Genomic DNA, 20,418 nt, shown 5'->3' on the forward strand with positions numbered 1-20,418 from the left:
TAATCACACTAGTTTTGCTGGTGGAAGGGGTAACCAGTTACGGATAACAGTTAGTTTGTTAAAAAGATGTAAGAAAACATAGTGCAATGATAAACTTTAAACAAAACGGAGTGTCAATTAAGTACTTTTAAAACCAAACATTTGTAAATGTAGTAGCAGTAGAGTAAAATATGCCTGAAGGTACAAAGGATGAAAACTAATATACATATAGGTAAGATGAGGTAGCTGTTCAAGATGATATCAGCAGCCTGGGTAACCTATCTAGGTGCAGTAGACATAGAATGGGTGTAGTGTGGGCAGTCAATCATTTTTCGATGTATAGGGCTCGCTGCATTGTAGTGGTGGGCTATGCAGATTGTGGCAGAGGCAGCAAGCAGCTCATAGATTGAGGGTGGAGGCTTGTAGGAACCAAACTGTGGCTAATTACCATCACAATGTACTTTGTTGTAGCAGGCCGTAAAATGCCTAATTTAGAGCCATGATTAACACTTTGGCTGCCATGTGTATCCAATTGATAAACAAGGTGATTTCACTGGCAAGCCGCTTGTATCAAATTGATACACACATTCCAGGCCATATGTGTAAATCATATAAAGAGCCACAATGATTTTAAATGGAAATATAGTTTCCCTGGCCTCCTGGAGAGGCCATGCACTTTTGGTTCAAAATTTTATTGCCGGATAGTGTGACAGTCAGCTCTTGTAGATTGCTTTGCATTTACGATACCTGGTTACACTTGCGATAACTCATTTGGCATTGTTGCTAGAGGTTATTTGTGTTGGAAGTTGTATTCCCTTGAAGATCTGAGCTTGTTTTCTTCTGAGTTTGTTTTGTTGTGAGTTTGTGACTGTGTCTGACATGGAGTCAACTACAGGTTGGTTGGACGAGAAAAGCGAATTAAGTGAGAGTGAGGCCAGTTTGTTAGGTGACTTATTTGATAGCGATGATCCTGAATACTCACTTGAGAGTTCTGGTTGTGATTCCAACAATTCCAGTGCAGGGGGGTTGAAAAAAAGAAAAAGAACAACTTTGGGAAATCAGCAACTGTGCCTCAAAGCGACATCTCCGAAGTTACTTGGCCTGATGTTACTGGAAATATGAATGATTTTTACCATGACCTGTAATGAGATAATTGCTGATCACGTGAAGACAAAAATGACTGGAAGATGCAATAAAATGATTTTTAGTGATTGTTTTTTGATGACCAAGGTTTGGACATGATTGTCACCGAAATGAATTTTTACGCCGAGCAGTGAAATGTTGACAGTACTGTCAATGAAAAATATATGGAACACAGCAGACTGCAGCAATGAGTAGACACAAATAACAAAGGAATCCTGTGTTTTTTTGGATTTGGTATGTGGATTGGTTTGGATTGAAAATCTACACTCCAGAAATATGTTCAAGGAATAGATATTGTACAAAAATGAAGTAAGTAAAGCTTTAACCCACAACACTTTTGACGATGCTACACTTTTCAGACAATTTTGGTACAAAAAATGGCAAACTGTACAAAATTTCACCATTACTTGATCTACTAAGCGATAAATTTCACAAAGTGTATTGTTATGGTGAGAATATATGCATTGATGAAACTGTGGTGCTGTTTAGAGAAAGGATGGGATTTGGCCAGTATGTTCTGAGGAAATGTTATAAAATATTCTCAAGCTATTCAGTCTGTGTGTTCATGGAGGTATACCTGGCATGGGAAAGTGTATGCTGGAAAGGAGACTGCCCACGTGGATCATAACATCCTCCGGTATAGAGATGGAGTTGATGGCTCCATTATTGAATGCTGGACACACTTTGTTCCTCAAAAATTACTATGCAAGCATTGTCTTAGTCCATAAGTTGAATGAACATTCATCTCACACCATTGGTACATTGAGGAATAACAGGAAGTACAATCCAATGACCATAGTGAGAGGAAAGGTTAAGAAAGGTGGAATGTTATGTGTGCAGAGTGACGCAAATGTTGTTATAGGAAATGATCAGTAAAGATGTTCCAGAATGGTAGCAATCAACTCAAGAAAAGCAACTACAAAATCATATACAATGCTGAAATATAATTACACAAAATTCTTCAAAGATGTGTCAGATCAAATAGCATCTGATGCCTCCAATTTACAAAAAGGAGTCAAGTGGTTCCACAAGACTGCATTTGGGCACCTCATGAATATAGCAGTTGTTAATGCTCATGCTGTCTACAAGCAGGTAATTGACAAAAATGTGCATGTAACTGAATTAAAAGAGAAAGTTGCACTTGTATTGATGAACATTGGAAACCCAAAATATTTACCAGGATCACCAGGAACGTCAAGTTCAGGGAACCACATCTTGCGAGAAACTTGCAGCTAGAGAAACAGGTGTATATTATGTTGCTGATAATACTCTCTCAAATTTTGATGAACTGAAGCTATGAAGAAATCAAAGTAGGTCATCTCAAACTGTAAGGGTTGCCCAAATAAAGTGACTGTTTTGTTTCATTATTCACACTTCTAAAGCAAAGCACACAACATAATTAATTATTTCAGATATGTTGTTACATCTGTTGTGAATTCATAAACCAATCTACTGATTTAATAAATATTCTACATTTATATTAGTTTCGCTCTATTCTTTCAAAAAATAAATGTCATTTACCTGAAATGCTGCAAGGAGTCGTCATTTGTTATTAAAGGTTGTGCGTATTTCTCATACACCTGGCCTACCAGGAGTGATATTGAAGAAATTAACTACACAGGCCATGTGTCTAATAATTATGCACACCTGTAAAAGGCCTCGGCCTTGGTTGATTGAGGTCCAGCAACCATAGTGTTAGCAGAGTCCTTGTACTGCCACTACAAGGAAACCAAATGAGTAATGACTCTCAATTTTGAAACAGGTCACTGCAATGAAATTATCACACAAGTGTAACAATGTTGAATTATCACACAAATGAATATAAGCAGGATTTTACAACAAATCTTTATAGACATCCATGAACTAGGTCATTAGTAAAAATTATAATGAAAGCAATACAAGATATGTTGCTGTTTCACGTAACAGACACATTTTTTATGAAATAACCCAATGGATTTTCAAACACTAGATAAAAGTATATTTTCAGTTCATGAACATGTTCAGAAAAAATTTAGTGTAATATGCCACTTGACAAAAATGCAAATATCGAAGCTCAGAACTGTATAAACCAAAGTGTGCAAGTTGTACCAAAGTGCTGTATACATCTGCCAAATGGGTAGAAACTTTTATCATATGATAAAAGTAACTGATATACAAACATAGTAACAAGAGTGCATATTGTGTGCACATCGAATCCACTGGTTGTACTATGAGTGTTATTGTACATAATGTGAAGCTTTCACATCACAAATAAAACAGTATCTTACATAATGTACTGAAAGAAATCAAAATTATCCTAATCTAAGAAACAGCTCTGAATAACAGTCTGTTATGTTCAGGAGTTAATCATTGCTGAACATTTTCTTATATCTCATCTTTTTTTTAAATCATGTAAGTGCTGATTGTGTAAAGCAGTTGATGTAAGGTTAGCACAGATTAAACTGAACTTGGAAACTTTGATGCACAGACGTTAACCTCAGTTATATTGCTGTGAATTAGGGTCATTTTGTGGCTAAAGTTCCACTGTAATTGCCAGTTTACAACCTACAGACTTTACAAAACAGCACTTATGCTTTGCGTGGATACAAGCTGAAAAGGTGTAAATAATAAATAAATTGTTATTAATGCTGTACAAAGAATCCCAAAAATTAAGGAGTGGAAGTTGAAAGAAGAAGAAAATAAGAAAAGTTTCTAAAATCTAGTAGTACAAAAAGTGCCAAAAACTGAAAGGGTTAGTGTAGAGAAAGAATTGAACCCATTTAAAACATCAATAGTTAACATTGCTGTGCTGATATGTGGCAGAACAAAGGGTAAAGTCAAGGACAAAGAAATCAGTTGGTGGAAAAAAGAAATCAGAACCAGAGGCTGGTGTCAAAAGATGAACACAAGGTGACAACTTTGGAGAAGGAATACCAACCAAAGAAACTCCAAGCAAAGAGAATTGTGAAAGAAGAAAAGGAGAAGAGTTGGGAAATATTCACCCAGAAACTAGAACAGGATAACAAAGGGAACCAAAAACTGCTATATGGGTTATTGAAATGTAAAATATCTGATAGAGAAGACATAAAAGCGATTGAAACAGAGGATAGGGATATAATCAGGTACATGGAAGGTATCAGAGAAGAGATGAAGAATTGTTTTGAAATCTTACTGAATGGGGAAGGTGCACAAGAAAGTGACGCCGAAGTCATTGAGTCAGAGGAGGAGTGGGATTCAATCTTTTGGTTAGAAACTGAGCATTCCCTGAAACAGATGAAAAGTGGGAAGGCGGTTGGAGTCTATGAGCTGACAGTGGATATGATTGAAGCTGCAAGAATCCATGGAATACAATGGTTACACCGGGTACAGGGGGTGATATGGAAGGAAAACAAAGTGCCGGATGAATGGAAAAAAAGGAATTATAATACCATTGTTCAAGAAAGGTAGTAGAAAGAAATGCACCAACTACCGAGGAATCACACTATTATCACACTGCCTTAAGATAATGGAAAAGGTCATAGAAAAAAGATTGCGGAAAATTCTAGAATACCAGTTAGAGGAACAACAGCATGGGTTCAGAAGTAATAGGGGAACAATAGATCTCATTTTCTCCTTCCGTCAGTTAATGGAGAAATATTTGTGGATTTGGAAAAAGCATATGTTAGTGTACCAAGGGATAAAATATGGGAATGCTTGAGAAAACATAATGTTCTAGAGGGGCTGGCCAGTACTTACTTCAGCTCAGTACAGCCGATAGATAACACAAAACAGTACAGAAAATTTACATTCCTAGCTTTCGGAACTTTGTTCCTTCATCAGGGAGGAGAGAGGGGAAAAAAGGGAAGAAGGGAAAGTGTATTCAGTTACTCACAACCCAGGTTATGAAGCAACAGGGAAAGGTAAACAGGGAGGGTAGCAAGGATGAAGGCATGGTTGTCAGAGGGAAGCCAAAGATATTCTACTGTCAAGTACTGTGCCAGCTTCAAACCAAAGAGGATGCATACAGAAGTAAAGAGGTATATAGTATAAAGATAATCACAACTATGTAGGATGAAAAGATGCGTGAATGGCTAAAGAGGAGAGGGAAAAAGAAGAAGACTGAAGAGTAAATGGGAGTGAGGTTGGTTAACATAGGTACAGTCCAGGGGGATGGCGGGATGAAAGGATGTGTTGGAGTGCAAGGTCCCATCTCCACAGTTCCGAGGGACTGGTGTTAGGTGGGAGAAGCCAAATGGCACGTACGTTGTAGCAGGCTCCTAGGTTCCTAGAATTATGCTGGACGGCATGCTCTGCTGCTGAGTATTGGACATCTCCTAGGCTGACAGTTTGTCTGTGCCCATTCATGTGCTCAGCCAGTTTAGTTGTCGTCATACCGATGTAAAAGGCTGTGCAGTGCAGGCATGTCAGCTGATAAATGACGTGTTGTTTCACATGTGGCCCTGCCTTGAATTGCCTATGTTTTACCAGTAGCGGGGCTAGAGTAGGTGTTTGTGGGGGGATGCATGGGCCAGGTTTTGCAGCGGGGTCGGTTACAGGGGCAGGAACCGCTGGGTAGAGAAGGTGGTCTGGGAACATTATAGGGTTTGACAAGGATGTTACGGAGGTTAGGGGGGCGACGAAAGGCAACTCTGGGTGGTGTGCGGAGAATATTGTCAAGGGATGATCTCATTTCAGGGCTTGACTTGAGAAAGTCATATCCCTGGCGGAGTAATTTGTTGATGTATTCGAGGCCAGGATAATATTGGGTGACAAGGGGGACGCTTCTGTGTGGTCTGTGGGTAGGAACATTGTTGTTGGACGGGGGGGAATATATTGCTCGGGAGATCTGTTTGTGGACAAGGTCTGCAGGAAAGTTGCGGGAGAGGAAAGCACTGGTCATGTTATTGATGTAATTGTAGAGGGATTCGTCACTGGAGCAGATAAGTTTGCCATGAATACCTAGGCTGTAGGGAAGGGAGTGTTTGATGTGGAATGGATGGAAGCTATCAAAGTGAAGGTACTGTTGTTTGTTTGGGGTTTAATGTGGACAGAGGTGTGGATGTGAGCTTCAACAAGATGAAGGTCAACATCCAGGAAGGTTGCTTGGGTTTTGGAGAAGGACCAGGTGAAATTCAGACTCAAAAAGGAGTTGAGGTTATGGAGGAAATTACAGAGTGTTTCTTCACCATGAGTCCAGACCACAAATATGTCATCTATAAACCTATACCTGGCCAGGGGAAGCAGTTGTTGGGTCTTCAGGAAAGCCTCCTCCATGCGACCCATGAAGAAGTGGGCATAGGACGGAGCCATCCTGGGTCCCATGGCCGTTCCCCTGATTTGTTTGTAGGTCTGGCCTTCAAAAGTGAAGTAATTATGGGTGAGGATGAAGTTGGTAAGTGTAATAAGGAACGAGGTTTTTGGAAGATCTTTGGGTGGGCGTTGGGAGAGGTAGTGTTCAAGGGCAGAGAGACCATGGGTATGTGGGATATTTGTGTAAAGGGATTAGCATCTATGGTGACAAGAAATGTTTCAGGTGGGAGGGGAGTGGGAATGGATTTAAGGTGTTCTAGGAAGTGGTTTGTGTCTTTGATGTAGGATGGGAGTCTGCAGGTGATAGGTTGGAGGTGTTGGTCTACCAGAGCTGAGATACGTTCTGTTGGGGCCTTGAAGCCTGCCACAATTGGACGGCCAGGATAGTTCTCTTTGTGGATTTTGGGTAATAGGTAGAAGGTAGGGATACGTGGCTCAGGTGGAGTGAGTAGGTCTGTGGAAGCCGTTGTGAGGCCTTGTGAGGGACCTTGGATTTTTAGGATTTTCTGCAGCCCAGTCTGGATGGAGGGAATGGGATCCTGGGTAACAGCTTTGTAGGTTGAGGTGTCGGAGAGTTGACGCAGTCCTTCTGCCACATACTCCACACGGTCAAGTACCACAGTTGTGGAGGCTTTATCCGCAGGGAGGTTGACAATAGATCGGTCTGTTTTCAGCTCCTTAATGGCATGGGATTCAGCTGGGGTGATGTTGGGGGTTGTCGGGATGTTCTTCAAAAAGGACTGGGAGGCAACACTGGATGTGAAGAATTCCTGAAATATCTGCAAGGGATGGTTTTGGGGGAGGGGGAGGGGAGCAGGATCCCTTTGGGAAGGCGGTCGGAACTGTTCTAGACAGGGTTCAACACTGGGTTTAGTATTTTGGGGCTGTGTTTGGGTGGTGAAGTGATATTTCCAGTTGAGGTTCCGGGTGAATGAGAGGAGATCTTTAACCAGAGCAGTGTGGTTGAATTTAGGCGTGGGGCTAAAGGTTAAGCCTTTTGATAGAACAGATGTCTCTGGAGGAGAGAGGGATCTGGATGAGAGGTTTATAGCTGAATTGGGACTGGTGGTATGTGGCATTTGACTGTGGTTATAGTTGAGATTTGGTCTGTGTGGGGTATGTGCTAGGATTGGGAGATTGAGTAGGGTGGCTAGGCTAGGATTGTTGGCTATGAGGGGGGTTTGTTGAAGGTGCTGTTGTGGTTGATGTTTGTGAGGGATAGGGAGAGGGACCCCACTTCTTAGGTGTTGCACTAGACTGTGGATAGTTTTTTCAGGTGGTGTGTGGCATGGAACTCAAGTTTGCAGCTGGCTTCTAGGATGATGTTCCTGAGTGTGTTCTCCAAGCAGGGGTTTGAGAGGTGGAGAACTTTGAAGAGAGATAGGAGCTGTTGGGAGTGGTGGTTACACGAAGTAGTGTAGTGATTCAGGACAAGTTGGGTAAGGGCTAAGGATTGAAGGTTCTGGAAGTCCAGGAGAGACTGGTGGTAGGAGGGATTGCACTTTTAAGGTAAGTCCTTTAGGGGTAATTCCAAAGGTTAAGCAGGACTGGAGGAAAAGTATGTGGGATTGATTGCAGTTTGGCTAGGGTGAAAGCATGTTTCCGGAATGAATGTAAATAATGTGGTATAGGATTAGGGTACATAGTAGGTAACTGGTGGGTAGGGAAATTAAATAACTAAAGTTAAAATAGTAATAATAAGAAGGAATAAAACGAGGAGGGAAGGACGAGAAAGAAAATAAAATCTGTTGGTAATGTTCAATACCAAAGGAAGACCACTAAATAAGAAAAGTATGGATAAAGGTTGACCAGACCAAGCAAGTATGTCCAGTATTTGTTTCACATATTTATATGAGATTTTTCATTAATCGTTTAAAACATAATGTTCCTCATTCATTAATTAAAAAAGTCCAGAAGCTGTACGATGGTTGTGAGAGCAGTGGACAAGTAGAAGGTGGAAGATCAAAATGGTTTAAGACAAAGAGAGGTGTTCGGTAAGGCAGTTCGCTCTCCCGTTTACTCTTCATTACACTTGTGGACACAATCGTGAAAGAAATCAAGGAAGAAGAAAATGAAGCTCCAGTGTTTTTGTTTTTGTTGATGACATCGCCATTTGGGGAGGGAGGGAAATGGAGGTTCAGAGGAGACTAGATTACTGGAACACAGAATTGAAAAAATTATAACTAACTGTGAGTAGGGTCAAGACAGCGGCAATGAAGATGAGCAGGACACCCACACATTGCAACATCATACTGGAGGAGGAAAAGGTTGAATGTGTGAAAAGCTTCAAATATCTGGGTAACATCATATCACACAATGGAAGTACCAAACTATAAGTCTTAAACAGAATAACAAAAGGATCTAGCTTCTTCCACCAAGTACGAAATCTAATCTGGGACAAGGAAGTCCCTCAAAGAGCCTAACAGACCATGTATAAAACTTATCTCCTGCCAATCAGTCTAGAGGCCTGTGTCATAAATAAGAGAGAAGATAGTCAAATAGAAGCATGTGAAATGAAGTTCCTTAGGTCAGCTCTACAAAAAACTAGGAGAGACAGAGTCAGGAATGATTATGTAAGGAGAGACCTGCAGGTGAAATTGACTACAGAGGGGAGGGGATGGTGAGTGCTTTGAGATTATAGTGGTTCGGTCATGTGAACTAATGCACTCCACGCAAGTATTTGGAGATGGAGGCACCAGAAAGAAGACCAGTTGGGCAGCCTAGGAAGAGATGCACAGATGGAGATGGAGGCACCAGAAAGAAGACCAATTGGGCAGCCTAGGAAGAGATGCACAGATCAGGAGAGGAGAGGAGAGGAGTAACATGGGATGTAGAGGAGAGGGAAAAGCTATACCAGGACAGAAACCAACGGAGGCATATCGTTCACAAAGTTCCTATCCGGATCTCTGGAATAAAATCCTGATTATTATTATTATTATTATTATTATTAATGCAAAAAAATTATGTAAATGTGTGAATATGCCTCTCTCACACTGCTAACGCTCAAATATTTTTTTGTTTTTTTTGTTTAAATGTCGGAGTTGAAGGTAAAGTCAAACATTGACTATGTAAGTGATGAGTACAGGTAATAACTGATCTCATAACAATTCTTAGAGAGAACTCTTTATTCATTTGATTAGTTTAAACACATTTCATCGACATGTAGTGGTAAAGTAAGAAAGGGACATTTGAAATATTTGTAGTAAACAGATAAGTATATGGAGTTCAACTTCAACCAATAATGATCGAACGTCTCGTACAGATAAGCATTCTAGGTTTGAATATGTGTAACTATACAGTTCATATAAAATTTTTTAACTATAGAACACGTGCTTAAACCGATATGACAACTCCACATGTGATGATGAACTGGAACAGTGGTAAACAAACGTAAGGAAATTATCGTCCAAGTGAAGACAGTTTTGGATGCTCAGTATTTGCATACTACAGTACTGCCTGGACCATCTTGACCTCAATGAGCTCAATTCCAGGTCTGTTCTCAAAAATATTTCTTCCAGTTTCCACTTCTTTTGCCTTTGGCAATGTTTGTTAAGTGCGAAGTACATAGTTGTTTTCAGTTTAGAACTTACAGAATTTAAATAAATCACTCAGCAGTTATTATAACCAAGGCATTTACCTTCCACAATATAGCTGTAGGTATCTTGGATGAGGTCCTGAAATGGATGACCCTGTATTTGTTAGGAGAAGAGTTTATGAAGACATTCCAGTACCCACAGGCCTCTTTACCTTCTGACAACACAGTATAATTCATTTACATATTTAATAGCATTTCATGATGTTCAGTTTGCATAACTTGAAAAAACTAAGTTATTAGTTGATTAATTATCACTTATGAAGATAGCAATAAATTGCTGAAACCAGTAATGTGATTACTGTCATAATTAGGTGATATTAATGCAATAATTACTATATTTCAAGTTTATACATAGTTAATAAAATTTTCAATCCTTTAATATTAATAATCAGATAAATTGGAGAAGTAGTGACTGATGAAGTATGTACATATTTATTTATTTTTGAATTGGCAGGAATTCTCAGTTTCTTGTTTTAAGTTAGACAGAAGGTTGTTGAATATCTTGCCATCGGAATACATGATTCCATTCTTGAATCATAGACAAGCAGGTAAAGTCTATATAAAAATTATTTCATGTCTTGTGATTGTATAAATCACAGTTGAGCTGAAAGTGATTGTTATTGGCACCAAAAAAAAAAAAAAAAAAAAAACACAACATGTAGGAGTAAATGTATTGGGGCAAGTGACTATAACAATTCCAAGACCCTGATAAAGGCCTCTGAAAGATGTATAGTTATCCACTTTATGCCATATTCTTACTGCTAATTTCTGCTAAATAAACACTTCATTTTCTTTAGGTGCACTGCCTGTAATTTGCTACTATTTTGCAGTGGCAATTGCTTACATAATTACTCTTGTTAACAGTTTTTTTTAGTCGAAAAATCAAAATCTATTCTCTGTGTACATGAAGTTACAAGCAAGTCTTAAGACATCAGGCTGATTGAGCAAAGTTCAAATTGTGTGTAACTTTCATTTGTTACATCCAACGGCACACCATCCATTATATACAAAATCTTCTTGTTCTTATAGATGTATTCATTTTTAATTCAGATATCCCTGTATTGTTCTCTCTTCTTAAGTTCAACCAAACATCATCATTCTGTAGAGGGTTTGGAGGATGACAGGTTGGTGTGAGTGAGAAGCCATTTCGAGGCAGTACAATCCCTTTGTAACTCCAACAGTTTGTACAACACGGTTGAGCCCACACCTGCAGTGCCCGAATGTGGGCCTCGATGCACAGAACCTGCAGCAAAGTGTCACGGTAGGCCATGGACAGCTGATAATCTCAGTGCAGCCCAGTCATGGCACAATGTCATTTACTGAGTTCGGTGTGGCTGGCCAGTTGCAACTGGTGCTGGTAGTTGGCTCAACAGTTAGAAGGCTGCCAGTTTGACCGATGGCCCCCTGGCAGGCAGTAACTTCCATTCCCCCTTTGGAGGGTAATTGAGGCAGGGCTTTTGGGCACCGTAAAACAGTTGGACACGTTCCACATGCACTATAGTGGTTTGAGCCCAGAGTTCTTGCTTTATATTGACCAGAGGGTTATTTAAATTACCTAGTAATGCTCCTGGTATGTTTAATCCCTTTAAACATTCAACCAACCAGCCAACCAGCTTCTGGTATCACATAATAAATTTCTCTTTGTGTTTGCCTTCAGGACATAGGCGTTGCTCAATGTCTTTGCAAAATTATGCACTCCTGATACATCTTCCCCAGGCCATTTCTGACCATAAATGATCTAATATAGCAATAATCAAGTACTCTGGTGGACCATTCTATTATACGCTGCTATCTTAAGCAGTAGTAGAGCATCCCAGTTGCTATTGTCAGTATTCATATAATATGCAGGCTGTCTGAAAAGTTCTGGGCCTTGCTCAGAGATTACAGCACTATTCACGTGATTTTTCCCCCCTTACATTGTTATAAGTATCAGTAGATGTCATGTAAAATTGAAAATCATTTCAGACAGCAATTAACTGTAGGCAGTCACTTGAAGCTAGATGTGGTGTGGTGGGGTGTGTTGAAAATGGGAAAAATGAAGTATTGTACAGTGATTAAATTCTTTGTAAAAGAAAGTTTAACACCAACTGAAATTCATTTATGGCTTGTAAATGTGTGTGGCAGCTCTTCACCTTCAATTTCGACCATGAAGAAATGAGCGGCCAAGTTGAAATGTGGCTGTGAAAGATCCACAAAGGATGTCCAAAACGTCCAAGCCCACCAAAAATTGTTGATAAAGTGCATGATGTGATTATGGAAGATTAGCGTATAAAGGTGGGTGAAACTGTTAATGCTCTATGGATATCAAAGGGACACGTTGGTCATATCTTGCACTAGGATCTGAACACAAGAAAACCTTTTCCAAGTGGAGTGCATTTGCATGAAACTTTCCAAAAAGTGCTTGATGCGTTTTAATAAAAACAGAAGTGACTTTTTTGGTGGTATGTGACAGTGGATGAAACTTGGATTCACCTCTACACTCCTGAAACCAAACAGCAGTCTATGCTGTGGATAAAAGCTAGTTGTTCTGCTCCAAAGAAACCAAGGATGGTGCCATTGGCAGAAAAGATCTTGGTGTCAGTGTTTTCGGATGCAAAAGGAATTCCTCAGATTTGCATCACTTGAACTTCCATCTATTCTGAAAACTGAAGAAATTCTTTGCTGATCAGCACTATTCATCAAGTCAAGAAGCCATTGTGACTGTGGATTGGTACTTTGCAGCACTTCTAGAGGAACACTACCGAGAGGAGATACTGGCATTGGAGTACTGCTGGATGAAATTTATTGATGTTAAAGAAGATTATGTTGAAAAATAAAGCATCTTCGAAAGCATAAGTTGTCGTTTTCACTATCAGGCTGAGAACTTTTCAGACTGTCATAGTAACTCCACTTTTTCCCTATCGTTCTGTGCACCTGTTCTGTTCTCCCATTGGCTTTAAACTTTTGAATTCGTAATAGTCTACACGACATTTTATTAACCCTACAATGTACATCCACTAAACGTCCTCCTGTTCCTTGTGTTCTGCCAAGGATTCAGCTATACATAATGTATTAACTGACAAGTCTGCTCCTACATACACTCAGACTAGCTTCCATGCACATTACAAAATGTTATCCTGAGAGTCAGTTCTAAGGGATCACGCATCCAGCTTTAGTTGGCTTACCACACGTCTGGGAGGCATACATTGTGGCATTACGGTTTTCCTGGCAGTAAAGCCTAACCAGAATGGCATCCCGTCTGGTTCTTCTATACGCTGTTACAAGTCAATATTGGTGTGATGTTTACGTGGGAAATCCAGACCAAGTATGAAACTGCAGCTTTTGCAGTCAGAGGAGCTACTTCCACGAAAGTCTGGAAGTCTCTCTCTCCCTCCAACAAGGCAGGTTCAACATTTTCACACCATGCATACCTTGACTATCTAAGGGTACCAATGATCCTGTATCCAATAAAAATTTATGTACCCTTCTTTCTACACTCCTGGAAATGGAAAAAAGAACACATTGACACCGGTGTGTCAGACCCACCATACTTGCTCCGGACACTGCGAGACGGCTGTACAAGCAATGATCACACGCACGGCACAGCGGACACACCAGGAACCGCGGTGTTGGCCGTCGAATGGCGCTAGCTGCGCAGCATTTGTGCACCGCCGCCGTCAGTGTCAGCCAGTTTGCCGTGGCATACGGAGCTCCATCGCAGTCTTTAACACTGGTAGCATGCCGCGACAGCGTGGACGTGAACCGTATGTGCAGTTGACGGACTTTGAGCGAGGGCGTATAGTGGGCATGCGGGAGGCCGGGTGGACGTACCGCCGAATTGCTCAACACGTGGGGCGTGAGGTCTCCACAGTACATCGATGTTGTCGCCAGTGGTCGGCGGAAGGTGCACGTGCCCGTCGACCTGGGACCGGACCGCAGCGACGCACGGATGCACGCCAAGACCGTAGGATCCTACACAGTGCCGTAGGGGACCGCACCACCACTTCCCAGCAAATTAGGGACACTGTTGCTCCTGGGGTATCGGCGAGGACCATTCGCAACCGTCTCCATGAAGCTGGGCTACGGTCCCGCACACCGTTAGGCCGTCTTCCGCTCACACCCCAACATCGTGCAGCCCGCCTCCAGTGGTGTCGCGACAGGCGTGAATGGAGGGACGAATGGAGACGTGTCGTCTTCAGCGATGAGAGTCGCTTCTGCCTTGGTGCCAATGATGGTCGTATGCGTGTTTGGCGCCGTGCAGGTGAGCGCCACAATCAGGACTGCATACGACCGAGGCACACAGGGCCAACACCCGGCATCATGGTGTGGGGAGCGATCTCCTACACTGGCCGTACACCACTGGTGATCGTCGAGGGGACACTGAATAGTGCACGGTACATCCAAACCGTCATCGAACCCATCGTTCTACCATTCCTAGACCGGCAAGGGAACTTGCTGTTCCAACAGGACAATGCACGTCCGCATGTATCCCGTGCCACCCAACGTGTTCTAGAAGGTGTAAGTCAACTACCCTGGCCAGCAAGATCTCCGGATCTGTCCCCCATTGAGCATGTTTGGGACTGGATGAAGCGTCGTCTCACGCGGTCTGCACGTCCAGCACGAACGCTGGTCCAACTGAGGCGCCAGGTGGAAATGGCATGGCAAGCCGTTCCACAGGACTACATCCAGCATCTCTACGATCGTCTCCATGGGAGAATAGCAGCCTGCATTGCTGCGAAAGGTGGATATACACTGTACTAGAGCCGACATTGTGCATGCTCTGTTGCCTGTGTCTATGTGCCTGTGGTTCTGTCAGTGTGATCATGTGATGCATCTGACCCCAGGAATGTGTCAATAAAGTTTCCCCTTCCTGGGACAATGAATTCACGGTGTTCTTATTTCAATTTCCAGGAGTGTATATAGCCCATTGCTTCAACACATGGGTACTCTGTGCTTACATTTACTCTGAATGTTGTATTGTTGCCACACCATTTCCTTGGAATACAATCCTACTCTGTGACTATCTTCCTTGTGCCTGCAGAGCCTCTGCAGATGTTTTCATTCAGTGTGTCCACCTCAATTCAAACAATTCCTCTGAATGTGACCAGGCCAACCATGACGATAGCACACAATTTCCATATTGACGACTGCCTTCTTTTCTCTAGCCCTGGTCACTGCATCTATCTCTAATAATGCTATTGCAGTTGCTACAGGTTTTTTAGGTTTTTAGGAATTCGATCTATACCTGGCATGAAATTTCGATTGGCAAACACCACAAGAACGCATCTAGTTACCCCTGTTCTGCTTTTTGCATAGTAGCTCTGTTAGTGTTGCCACCATCCATTAACTCATAAGTATTTGTTTTCAGTTTCATAATTTAATCAGTAAAACTTTGTGCAGACAGTGTTTTTCTCTGCCCTATACCATTATGCTGCTCAGGATTAGGGGTATTTTTTCTCCTATGCGATTCCACCAACCCCTCCTGTAGGCCTTGAAAAGACTGAGCATTGCCCAACTTTTCATGGGACGTAACACATTCCCTAACAACTCTTGTCAATGTTACTTGAGTCTTACACAAGCTCAAGTCAGCATAAGTAGGTCCCTGACAGTAGTACTGTTCCAGCTTTCAGCTGCGAAGTGCAAATGGTTGCAGGCAAAAAGAGTAGCCATCTATAGATTTGTGACAGTACTGAGGCATTGCCATAGTCGTGTTATGCTGTTGATTCAGATAGGCATGCGAATCTGCCACCTTAACCCTCTGTGACGACTGTCAGGGATCAACTTACGCCAACTTGACTATAATAACTGCACGTCATTCGATTCCTTCAATCTTGCAACTGTCAGTAAATTATCTATAAAAATAGAGATATCTTCCTCTAATCTGCCTGAAAAATAAGTCACCAAAGATGTGGTACTACTACCTTGGACAATAAGGTGAAGTTAGTGCAATGTTCCCTTCTTTTTGCCTGCAGTCTCTCAAGCTTGTTATGTAATGCCGTCGGCACATAGGATGAGTTAGTTAACATTTACGTGGCACTCAACGAATTTTGTGATGTCACTTCCTGCTATCTCTCATTGAGAAGCCATTTCCTCACATGGAACATAAAATAAGTTGTGTGGTATTTTGGCAACATGCCACATAAAGTAGAATCAGTAGGAAGCAAGGACACACTCAGCATCACAAGCAGAAAGCAGGACACCATACTTGACGTGTTCATCAGAAACCCACATTCGATGGGTTTTATGTTTTACTTTACACCCTACAAATATATGCTGTTTCTAAGCAGCCCACATTGAATATCTGGAGATGAATTGTTATTGGAACCAATTGTTGTAATAAAATGACTGGAAATTTTGTATTGGTGATTAAAGAATTTTTGTGTTATAGCTCATGTGTAATGGGAGTAAGCCATTTTAAAGCAATGACTCATTAAGATTGATGAAAACATGTCATTCTCAGTATAATTTATCACATAATTAAGAATCAATAACATTTCTGAGAATAAAACACAAAAAGGAAATATGTAAGGCATGTTTCAACTTAGCTTTGTATATCCTTCTTTTTTCCAAAAGGTTCTGTGAGTTTCATATGAAATTAAGAGAAATAATTTCTCTAATATTTGATGTTACATAAATATGAATGCACACACTGTCAGAAGTGAGTGTGTTTGATTTGGTGAACTTTTATAAGCTGATGTCTTTCCTACGTGGACATGTATCTTCCATTTTTGTCTTATTACACGTTCACAGAGCGTATATTAAAATTTTTATTTCTGTACACCACAGACACAATATGACTAGCATATGCCCAGGAAAGGAAATGCTCATTTTAATAGAGCTAAGGTAGGAATTCTATGCGCACCCATTTTTGTGAACAAACTGTATATTTTGCAAGCCAAATAAATTCATTAATTGCCAATGGAGAACACTGGGCGTGCCAAATTACCTCAACCGGCTCATGCCGTGTGCTGATGGTGCTGTGTATCGTGATGTAGGATAACCCATCTGTGTGTAGGTCAGTGTTAGCTACCTCATTCCATATACTGACAGCTTTTTTCTAAATTATCAGCTCACATTTGAGCAAATTGAGCTGACAGATGTTGAATTATTTCCTTAGCGGAAACATTTTCAGCCGATGCCATTTCGGTTAGTGTCTATTACTACCAAAAGCAGAAATCAACAATGACCCCAAGTTATAAGGTAGGAGAAGGAGATGACAATACAACCCCTTCCAAAATTGGAAGTCAGAACTTAATGAATTCTTCCTATCTCTGCTGCCATGTCGGTCTTTGCTGTAAGTTGCAGTCTCCACCATACCTCTTACACCACTTGTAGAGGGTGGTGAAGTACTCTGTCGGAGGATGGTTGTTCGTGGTAAGTCAGAAGCCATTCAAAGGCAATATGATATCTTTATTCCTCTAACAGTTCGTACAATGAGCTCGAGTCTACATTCTGGCGGCACTGGAAGGTGGATGTCAACTCACAGACATCGCGATGAAGCACCGTAGTACCTCAGCTGTCGAGCTCAATGTGGCCCAGGTGCGGCACATTGTGGCGTAATTGACATCCTCGATCTAGCCACACCGAGGTTGATGCGGTAGACCGGCGGTGATCAGTGCCTGTTGGCTCGTGGCTTGGAGGGCCTGAGTTTGACCCTTGAGCTATCAGATGGCGGCTAGACCCCACAGTAAATGGTTCTGTCCAGATGACAGTGGAGCAGAGCCGATTCGACTGCCAACAGGCACAGCCGGATGGACAGTAATTATATGCACTGGAGTGGGTTTGCTGTGCAGTCGCTACTGCTAATATTGTGTACAACGGGTGCCAGTGTCCCCCCGGTTTCAGTAACTGGCCAGGCACTGACCACCAAATGAGAAGTGGCATGCACCGGGCGCCACGGCTGAATGCTGGGCCTGTGTATTGCCGCAAGTGGCCCTCTTTCAGCATTGAGCCCTCTTGCTTGGGTCTACGCCATTATGTTTGTGTGAGATCTCACTAAACATTCTTCTCCTGTACTAATGTGATTGGCCACGTTAGAGCCAGTATAAAGAAAAGTAATACATTGATTTTTGAGTACTGCAAAGTTGTTCATTTTTCTGTATTAATAATTGCCTGATTGTGATGTAGAGAAGTTCTGGTTGAGAATTACATATTATTAAGGAATAAAGGAGATGACTCATGAAAGGCAAATGTGCTGCGTCATCGATAGGTACACAAACAAAAGATACAGAGCTTTGCTAGCTTTCCTTTTTCAAGCTTGTTGGAAAAACATGCACACATGTACACGCTCACTCACTCACATGAACATGCTTGCTCAGTCGACTGCCAGCTCTTTTGACTGAGCACAATGCAGGGAGACAGGCTTGTGTGTGTGTGTGTGTGTGTGTGTGTGTGTGTGTGTGTGTGTGTGTGTGTGTGTGTGGGCGCGCGCGTGCATGCATGTTTTTCCCACACTTTTTTAATAATAGACTTTAGGATTTCTACAGTGCTGGTGGTTATTGGAAGTTTTAACTCTTGCTGACAGTTTGTCTTCTGAATTGGGTGGAGCTCGCTCATTCTAACAGAAGATACTTTAATCTCGGGAATTATCCATCCCTAATCCTTGATTCTTGTTAATTTTGCCTTTATTATTATTATTATTATTATTATTATTATTATTACTTTTTTTTTGGGGGGGGGGGAGGGAGACAACTGCTGTATGAATATATGTAAGAAAGAGTTTACTGTCTGCCTTACAAATTTCTCTCCAGTGTCCTCGCCATAATTTCTCTCTGAACACTTTGCTCAATTTTTCAGTACTGATTCTGCATTTCTATACATCACTGGTCAGTGTATGTGATTATTAATGTTTGGTAGCCGTGATAGGGTAAGACACTGATTATTGGGTTTACAGTAAATCAATGCAGTTTGTCGAATTGAAAACCAAATTGTTAATGGCTGTGCACTGTGTTCTTCAGTTCATGGAGAAATTTTTTGTATATCAGGTGATCCAAAGATAGGAATCAACAACTCTACTTTCCCTGTCTCAGTACTATCTGACAGAAAATTAGTATTAAAGTCTCCCTTAAACAATTGCACATAACTCTTGTTCTGTCTCTGACAGCATTATGAAGCTTATATTATGTCCCACTGGTGGTCTGTAAACTGTCAGTTGTACAAGCTTATGCATTTCTTAATACACTATTGTGGCGCAGCATTCAAAGAGCTGTTCCACAGAACATTCATTAGTCTGAAGAGCCTGTAACACATCTCAAGTTCTTCAGTATATAACCAATCCCCTGTTTCTATGGAATACACGCTAGTATGATGTTTTGATATGCACAACACATCTGTTGAAATTACATCTATCCTTTCATTTCTCTGTATGAATATGACAAGTTCATCCATTTTTTTATGAAGCTTCTGATGTTTTGTGTTGTGTTGGCAGAAGAGCCAACACCGTGTTACTAGTGGAGGGAAGAACTATACTGACGTGAGGTCTGGAACATGGCAAGGAATTAGAATTCAGAAAGTGAACGTAATTAGTTTGATACTTAACTTTAATCCATTAATGATGAACGCCGCTCTTGACGGTACATGATTCACAATATTGTCTGTTCAGAATACATTCACAGTAACTGAATATGGCGCCTTGCTAGGTCGTAGCAAATGACGTAGCTGAAGGCTATGCAAAACTGTCGTCTCTGCAAATGAGAGCGTATGTAGACAGTGAACCGTCGCTATCAAAGTCGGCTGTACAACTGGGGCGAGTGCTAGGGAGTCTCTCTAGACTAGACCTGCCGTGAGGTGGCGCTCGGTCTGCAATCACTGATAGTGGCGACACTCGGGTCCGACATATACTAACGGACCGCAGCCGATTTAAAGGCTACCACCTAGCAAGTGTGGTGACTGGCAGTGACACCACATTTTGTTGGAAAACACTAGATGCATTTTCTTTAATATCATTGGCTTTGACCAAGATGCAATATTTGTTTTGCTAGTAGTTGTTTCTACTTTATTTATTTTGCACCTTGTCTTTCAGCAGAATATACCCTAAAAACGGCTAGGGAACAGGGTTAGGATATATGATGCCTGGGTCACACTAACTCATTCTAACAGGCAGCTGTGCAAGTAGCCTCTTACCAAAAGGATTCGCTTGTTTGCAAACTGTGTTGCGTACAGTGCAACCGAGCTAGGGTTGGTGCGTAAAGCACGCTCTCTCTACCATGACTGATTTTGGAAGCTTCACAGAATGCATCATTCAGGGCCTATATACTGCTCAAGAAGTGACATAGTGTAAACATAATGACCCCTCTATGTAATGTCTTTGTTTTTCGACTGCTTTCTGATCCAAACCAATTTATTATTATTATTACATATTTTATTAGCAAGAGAACAATAGGGAATTCTCAAAAACAGTATAAGAGTGGGTTCTGGAACCAGTACTTCACTCTGCATCTGAATGTGTACTACAA

General features: G+C 41.4%; 1 protein-coding gene across 2 annotated transcripts in view; it reads left to right on the forward strand.

The window, feature by feature from the left end:
• LOC126262865 (zinc finger protein 184-like) overlaps positions 1–20,418 on the forward strand; it is a 367,123-nt gene that overhangs the window by 76,998 nt on the left and 269,707 nt on the right. Inside the window, exon 1 of one of the 2 annotated variants that reach the window (XM_049959733.1) lies at positions 9,752–9,881. The exons of the other annotated variant lie outside the window; for it this stretch is intronic. The gene's annotated coding sequence lies outside the window, so the exon portion shown is untranslated. Of the gene's footprint in view, positions 1–9,751; positions 9,882–20,418 lie in introns of those variants that run through there. 2 annotated transcript variants of the gene reach the window in all.

This window comes from Schistocerca nitens, chromosome 6 (assembly GCF_023898315.1).
Source record: "Schistocerca nitens isolate TAMUIC-IGC-003100 chromosome 6, iqSchNite1.1, whole genome shotgun sequence".
NCBI classification, from domain to species: Eukaryota; Metazoa; Arthropoda; class Insecta; order Orthoptera; family Acrididae; genus Schistocerca; species Schistocerca nitens.